At 40.2% G+C, this 8090-nt stretch overlaps 1 non-coding gene across 1 annotated transcript; it reads left to right on the forward strand.

Annotated features, from left to right (window-relative positions):
- Positions 1–7726: 7726 nt before the first annotated feature.
- Positions 7727–7830, forward strand: LOC147508917 (small nucleolar RNA R71). The gene has a single exon (XR_015219613.1). It is a non-coding gene; the product is annotated as a small nucleolar RNA R71 (small nucleolar RNA).
- The last annotated feature ends 260 nt before the right edge of the window (positions 7831–8090 follow it).

The following is an 8090-nucleotide window of genomic DNA, read 5'->3' on the forward strand; positions in this document are numbered from 1 at the left end:
AGAATGATGGAAGTTTAAAAAGGTTCTGGGTTTCCAAAACGAATCGGCAAGTTGCCAAATTGTTTTAAGGCAATTTCCGGAAATAGAAAACTGCCAAACCCGAAAACGGGAACTATCCATAGTTTTGATTTCCTAACAACCCTGGTATCTCTTAAACTTGGTTTAGAATAGTAACTCCTAAACTCTCCTACATATCATGCTACCACTACAAAAAATCATAGATATGCCAATATCGGCCTAATTTTCAACTCTGACTCCAAGACAACCTTACGAAAGATGATCAAAATAAATTATATTAAAATAATATGAAATCCAAGCAATCTAAAACAAACAACTTAATATTTAAATCTAACTACTGAAATAAAATTCCACTAACAAAACAATAACAAAAAATGAAATAACAGGACACAACTGATGGTGAACACCTAGGCGTGTGAAGAAGATGGTCCCCGAGATGGAGATCGGTTTCGTGGTGAAGTATGGCTTGAGCCATCGGCTCAAGGGCGACGACGCTCATGCCTCTCGGACTTCGGTGAGACGGACTCCTCCACGAGTGGCATGCGTCGTAGCATCTCTATCCTGAACAAGCGCTGTGCTTCCATCTCAGTCTTGAGTACCGCATACTAGGCTTGGTGATTCTGGTGGATAATCTCCAAGTTAGACAAGATATCTTCTTCGACCCCTTTCGAGCATTTCAACTCTCGCCCTGAAAGTTCGTTTGCTTATTCGAATTACAATTTGTCTATGTCGGATATCTTCACAGATACGATAACGCATCGCAAAACCAGTTCAAAAGCATTATCATTCGTTCTAAATTAGAAGTATGACTATCGAAATTATCCTCAACCAACCATGTCATATCTTCCCCTTCATTATTCGACTCAACTTTTTATTCTCTGCAGACAACGGCCAAGTCTCTTGGATGCATTCCTTATAAATACTTGCATTAGAATGCAATTTGATCTTAATAGGAGCAGATTTAGCGACAGCTCTAAATGAGAGCATAATCTTAGTGATCAATACGGGAAGAGGCGCCATGCTCTTTCCCACTCCTCTAATCACATTCAAAATTACATCGAGGATGCAGAAATTACACTCATTCGTTTGCAAAATCCAGAGACCGTGCAGACACTGAAGTCCGATGTCGCTGACTTTGTCTTTCCCGAGGACGTTCCTACCAATCCACTGAGCTACAACCAGTTGATTGGTTCTCAGGGTCGTCTGGCGAACGCAATGAGATATCGTATTGTATTCACCCTCTATGACCGTATCTTTCATCAAAGCAGGAACTGTAGTATACTGGGATTCCTGAATGGTCGTATCTAGGTTGGTTCTGGTGATTCCTAATAGCTCGACCAACAACTGTGCCTCGCATTTCTTCCTCCTCGTTCGCTATCCTAATGAAAATCCTATTTCCCTCCAATTCTCGTTTCTTATAAAATTGTTCTACCAAATCATAGTGATAGAACTCCTCTGTAGAATACCACAGTCTGTTCCAATCCCTCTTAATCATATTGGCGTCGTAAAATGGTGCGAAATGGTCGGCCTCAACGCTGGCGTGCTCGCAACATTCTTCGTCGTAGCGCCATTGAAGTTTCAACTGATTTGGGGTTTGTAGATGGTGGTGGATGCAAGTTTGATGAAAACCAACTAAACACAATGGTGGTGGTTATGCTAGGTACGGTGGGAGGTTTTAAAACTTGAATTGGTTGGTGTTTTCTTGGTGGAAACGGTTGGAGATTGTGTTGGTGTTTCACAAAGGGCGTGGGTGGTGTTTATATTTTTATGTATTCTATTTTTATTTTTATTTATTTATTTTTGAATTTTTGGTTGCTAGGGTTTAATTAGTGAAAGTCGGTTTGAGAAGATGAAGTGCGATTAAGTTTTGGAGGAGGATGGTATTGTGGAGGTCTTGGCGAGTTGGGCCCAAGCCCAATTCGATTTTTCGACTTTCGTCGATTTTTAGCGCTACTTCAAACTAAATTTCCCGCTTCGTTATCGGTCCGATTTTTGCGAATGAGCTATGGAAATGATCAGGAGAGAATTTCCAATCCAACGATCCATAAACTACTCTATTCCGACCGTGGGTGACATATAAGATAGTGGAAAACGCCTCGAAGTGCGTGCATGACGTAAGTTATGCGAACGAATGAACACTAAATTAGATGACGTCAACCCCAATGAACTATACTAATGGACCTAAGCAACACAAATAGAAAGTTCGAGCAATCCGGATGGAAAGACTGATTTCCCACCCCCAAACAAATTTTTAAACACAAAATTTGTTTGAATATGGGTCGTTTAAAGTCAGATTCCCCAGACTTGTTGGATTGCTAGTTTTATGGGTATAGATATATATCTATATCTAAACATGAAAACAACTATTGTATATATATATATATATATATATATATATATATATATATATATATTTTTTTTTTTTTTTTTTTTTTTGAAAAACAATAAGCAAATAAAGACATAATTCACACCATAGAGAAACATGACTCAAAAATCCGAGAAAACATGCAAGAGTGGAAAACGTGAACTATGTGAACCGTGGACTTAGGATCCGGTACTTACAGCCACACACTCCATAGGGAGGGCCCGGTTACCTTAATGGTGCACTTACCATTAAATGGAAGTGAAAGGAAGTACACCAATGACAAGGGTCATTCCTCATATATAGGGTCCTGTAAAAGGACTTCCTCTATATCAGGGGACAAAAGTTCGTGGAAATGTTTTAATCGTTGACCGTTAACTTGAAAGGTACCTGTTGTCCTTGGGATTTACCAAGGTAATTGCCCCGTAAGGGGGTGACTTCATAACCAGAAAAGGACCAGACCAACGGGTTTTAGTTTCCCTAGGAAAATATGTAGGCGGGGAGTTGTAAAGCAAAACCTTTTGTCCGACCACAAACTCTTTGGCGCTAAGATATGCTTATCATGAACACGTTTCATGTTAGCTTTATAATCGCCAGCGAGATCGTAAGAATCGCCACGGATTTCTTCAAGCTCATTTAATTGTAACTTGCGTTTGACACCCCCCTCATCAATATTGTAGTTAAGGCTTTTTATAACCCACGAGCACGGTGCTCTAATTCACGGGCAAATGACATGGTTTCCCAAATACAAGTCTAAAGGGAGACATACCTATAGGAGTTTTGAAAGCAGTTCTATACGCCCATAAGGCATCCGATAGACGCTTCGACTAGTCTTTCCTATCAGGGTTTACTGTTGTTTCTAAAATCTTTTTGATTTCCCTATTAGAAACTTCTACTTGGCCGATAGTTTGTGGATGATAAGGAGTTGCTACTTTGTGTGTAACTCCATACTTTTTCACTAGGGATGCAACAACTCACATTTGCAAAATGTGTTCCACCATCACTAATGATGGCTTTAGGAATGCCAAACCGACAGAAAATATATTCTTTAATAAAAAATACAACGGTCTTATGGTCATTGCTATGGCAAGCTAGGGCCTCTATCCATTTAGACACGTAGTCCACGGCAACTAGAATATAAATATAACCGTGGGAAACAGGGAAAGGGCCCATGAAATCAATACCCCAAACATCAAAAATTTCTACTATCAAGATTGGATTTAATGGCATCATATTACGCCGTGATTAAGCCCAAGTTGTTGGCAGCGAATACCGTCTTGCAATGCACTTGGGCATCCTTAAAAGGGTAGGCCAATAAAATCCACATTGAAGAACTTTAGCGGCTGTTTTCATTCCGCTTAAAGTGGCCACCACACTCTTTGTCATGGCGAACGATAGAACTTCATTATATTCCCACGGGGAATGCAACGACGAATAATCTGATCCGCACACAATACTTAAAAGGTTGGGCTCATCCCGATAGTATAACTTGACTCGGCCAAGAACTTCTTACGTTCATTTCTTGACCAATTATAAGGCATAACATCAGCCGCTAAATAATTTACGATGTCCGCATACCATGGTGATGAAAAAATAGCATAGAGATGCTCATCAAGAAAAGAGTCCGGTATGGACTCGGAATCACTACTATCGTCATTTGTAAGTCTAGATAAGTGGTCGGCGGCAACCACGTTTTCGACCCTCTTTTTGTCCTTTATTTCTAATGTGAACTCTTGCGGGAGAAGAATCCATCGGATTAATCTCGCTTAGCATCCTTCTTTGCAAGAAGGTACCTAAGGCGGCTGCATGGTCCGTGTAAACTAAAGGTTTAGAACCAACCAAATAAGGACGAAACTTATCTAAAGCATAAATGACAGACTAAAATTCTTTTCAGTAGTTGAATAATTCCGTTGAGCATCGTTTAATGTTTTACTAGCATAGTAAATAACAGTGGACTTATTATCTAGTTTTCTGTCCCAAAGACGGCATTCACCAACCGCATAGTCACTAGCATCACACATGAGTTGAAAGGTTTAGACCAATCGAGGTCTGTATAATAGGTAAATGGTTAGGGTGGCTTTTAAGGTTTCAAGCTTTGTTTACAGTTAAAATTAAAATCAAAGATTGCATCCTTCAAAAGCAGGTTAGTTAAAGGCCTAGCTATTTTGAAATTTTTTAATGAAACGCCTATAAAAACGCATGGCCTAGAAAGGCTCTAATCTCACCGGACAGTCCGTGGTTTACGTAGGGTCGCTATCTTATCTAGTTTGGCTTTATCTACTTCGATGCCATCACTAGATACAATATGACCTAGTACTATGCCCTTTTGACCATGAAATGACACTTTTCCCAATTTAAAAGCGAGGCCCTTTTTCTTCACACCGTGTCAAGACCTTAGACGGGTTAGACAAACATTACGTAAAGGAGTCTCCATAGATAGAAAAATCATCCATGAACACTTCCATAAAGCTTCTACCATGTCACTAAATATATGAAGCATACATCATTTGGAAGGTACTGGGGGGCATTACAAAGGCCAAAAGGCATTCGTTTATAGGCATATGTTCCGGAAGGGACATGTGAAGGTTGTCTTTTCTTGGTCATCAATATCAATAATAATCTAAAATAGCCGAGTAGCCATCCGAAAATAATAAAAGGCATGACCAGCTAGACGTTCTAGCATCCGATCTATAAATGGTAAGGGAAAGTGATCCTTCCGTGTCATAGCATTTAAGCGTCAGAATCAATACTGATTCTCCATTTCATAGGACCTTGAGTGACAACATAGTCACCCTTCCCGTTACATACCATGGTAACTCCCGATTTCTTAGGAACTACATGAATGGGACTTACCCATTCGCTATCGGAGATTGGGTATATAATACCCGCATCGAGTAATCGCAAGACTTCTTCCCTAACCACCTCTTTCATGGCGGGGGTTCAAGCGCCGAGGTTCATGAGAAGTCTTCACGTTATCCTCCAAATGGATAATGATGAGTGCAAACATTAGGGTCAATTCCCTTAATGTCGGCTAGGGACCAACCAATCGCAGACCGATGTTCCCTAATCACCCTTATTAAACATGTCTCTTCATCCTTAGTTAACAGAGAAGATATAATTATCGGGTGACTACCATCCGGATCAAGTTGAATATATTTTAACTCTCGGGAAGAGGTTTAAGACCGGTGTGGACGGAATGTCCGTTGATGTTTCATAAGTGTCCTTATCTTGCGTAATGAAGACTTGCTTAGGTAGCAAGTCTTCGTGAATCGATATATGGAGCAACCGACGGGTCTACAATTGGTGTGGACTCGGGATGGTGTTGACTTCCTTTAAATAGGAGTCATTTACAAAATCTGAAGTTCCAAAAAGAAAGGAATTTGTACATATTGTTTTCGTGAAACGTGTTGTTAAAATAATCTTGAGCTAAACTCTCGATCATGCTAACCTCCCCATCTACAGACAAATCTGGTAACAGTTTCATCATTTTAAAAACATTTACCTCGACAGAAAGATGGCCAAAAGATAAGGACATCTTCCCATCGCGACAATTTATAAGCGCATTGGCGGTTGCCAAGAAGGCGCCCTAAGATGATCGGTCATGAGTCATTAGCGACTTACGTATCGAGGATAACAAAATCAGCAGGATAGTAGAAATCTCGAACCTTAACAAGCACGTTTTCCACTACACCTTTAGGATACTTAATTGACCTGTCCGCTAATTGCAACGTTATTTTTGTAGGTTGCATTTTCTGTAGACCTATTTGTTTATACAAGTAATACGGGAGTAAGTTAACACTTTCGCCCCGTGTCTAATAAAGGCGGTCGTCGTGTGGGAATCTCCTAAGGTGCATTTTATAGGGCGACCGGGGGTCCTTGTACTTAACAATTCCATTATTTTAGGATAAAGTTGGGAAGCTGTTCAGTTAAAAAGCGCCTTTAGGTATGTTGGTCTTCGCCTAGTAGTGCACAACTCTTTAAGAAACTTAGCGTGGTTAGGTAGCTTTTTAATAGCTTCGAGAAAAGGAAGGTTTATCGTTAGATTCTTGAAAACGTTCCTAATTTCCTCAAAGTTTGTATCCCTGGTTAGCATGGCTAATTTTTGAGGGAACGGTGGTTTCGCTCTATATTTAGTGTATGGCTCGACTTGATGTGTAACCTTGGCTTTCTGTTTCTTAGGTTGTGGTTTAACTGGGACCTCTATAGTGGTAGGTTCTTCAGTTTCTATTTCGGTATCTAGTTCGATATCCGGTGTAGGGAGTACTGATGGGGTAACTATAGGCATAGTTACTTTGTTATCAACCACTCTTCCAGAGCGGAGAGTGGTGATGGCATTTAGGTCACCTACGATTGTAGTTTCCGTACTAGAATTACCGTTTACCTCAAAGGCTGTGTTTCTTTGTTTTAGGGTTTGGTATCGCATGTCCGGAAACACGCCTTTTGGTTGGGCTTTCGCTTGGGCTAACTGTTGTATGCCCCGATTTATGGATTGTAAAATTTGTTGGTTTGATTGAGTCATCATTGCGGAAAAGTTGTTGGGTAACTTGTATAAAGCGTCGATCACGATCCGGTTGTGTAGGTGTAGTAGTCACGGGTGGTGTATTTGGAACTATCTCTCGTTGATTATTTATGGGTGGGTTGTGATAGTTATTATTATTAACGGAACGATACCTCTATTGGTATTATAATTATTATAATTATTCGACCTTGTGCTTGACCTTGTCGTGGTTTAAGCTTTGGTTGTTATAATTATTATAATTCCCTTGACCTTGTCCTTGTCCTTGTCCTTGCCTAGGTGGAGCTTGGTTATAATTGTTTGCTTGCCTAACGTTTTGATTATTGTACCTCGGAGGTGTTACTTGTTGATTATTTCTCCAACCTGAAGTTGGGATGTTGTCTCAAGGGCGTTAGGAATAGGATAGTTATTAATAGAGTAAACATTATCTTGTTCGGTGGTTGTTGTTCATAAGCTAGAGGACAATAATCGTCGTGGTGCTCGGACTCAAACAGAAATTACATGGGTTGGAGTTTACATTCATGACGGGGATAGGCTTTTGTTGAGCGAGAAATAGCCTCTACTTTTTTAGTTAGAGATTCGAGTAAATTTTTAAGTTCGGATCGGTTTTCGCCTCAAACATACCGTGGCCTTTCTTGTTGAAGAAGAACTAGGCGGGGATATCATCACTACCCCCAATTATTATTCCGTTTAGTTTGGTCTTCTAAAAAATTTGTAGGCCTCCCGAGGCTCCTTTACTTAGGAAACTACCCCTATTCATTATGTCAAGGACTTCTTTATGGTGGTGTAGAAGACCTTTGAAAAAGGCACGAACTAACGTGTCTTTCGCTAAGTTATGATGTGGACACTCTATAAGGAGATCGGTGAAACGATTCCATGCCTCAGAAAATGATTCATGAGGATTCTGTCGGAAAAAATGAATCTTGGAAAGCATTTCATCCGTTTTTTAGGGGTGGGTAAAAATGTTCCATAAACGGTGAACAAGTTTAGCCCACGAGTCCACGAATTAGCGCTTTGGGCAGTTAACCAAGGCGCCGCCTTTATCGGCTAATGTGAAAGGGAATACCCTCCGGTTTAATTTGTTCCACCTACCGTAGGATGATGGAATGTTGTAAGGACTTGTTCAATCCTACGATGTAGCCGATAAGGTTTTTCATGGTCTAACCCATGAAAACGGGTAACAAATTAAATATG

Source organism: Coptis chinensis, chromosome 3 (assembly GCF_015680905.1).
Source record: "Coptis chinensis isolate HL-2020 chromosome 3, ASM1568090v1, whole genome shotgun sequence".
Classification (NCBI taxonomy): Eukaryota; Viridiplantae; Streptophyta; class Magnoliopsida; order Ranunculales; family Ranunculaceae; genus Coptis; species Coptis chinensis.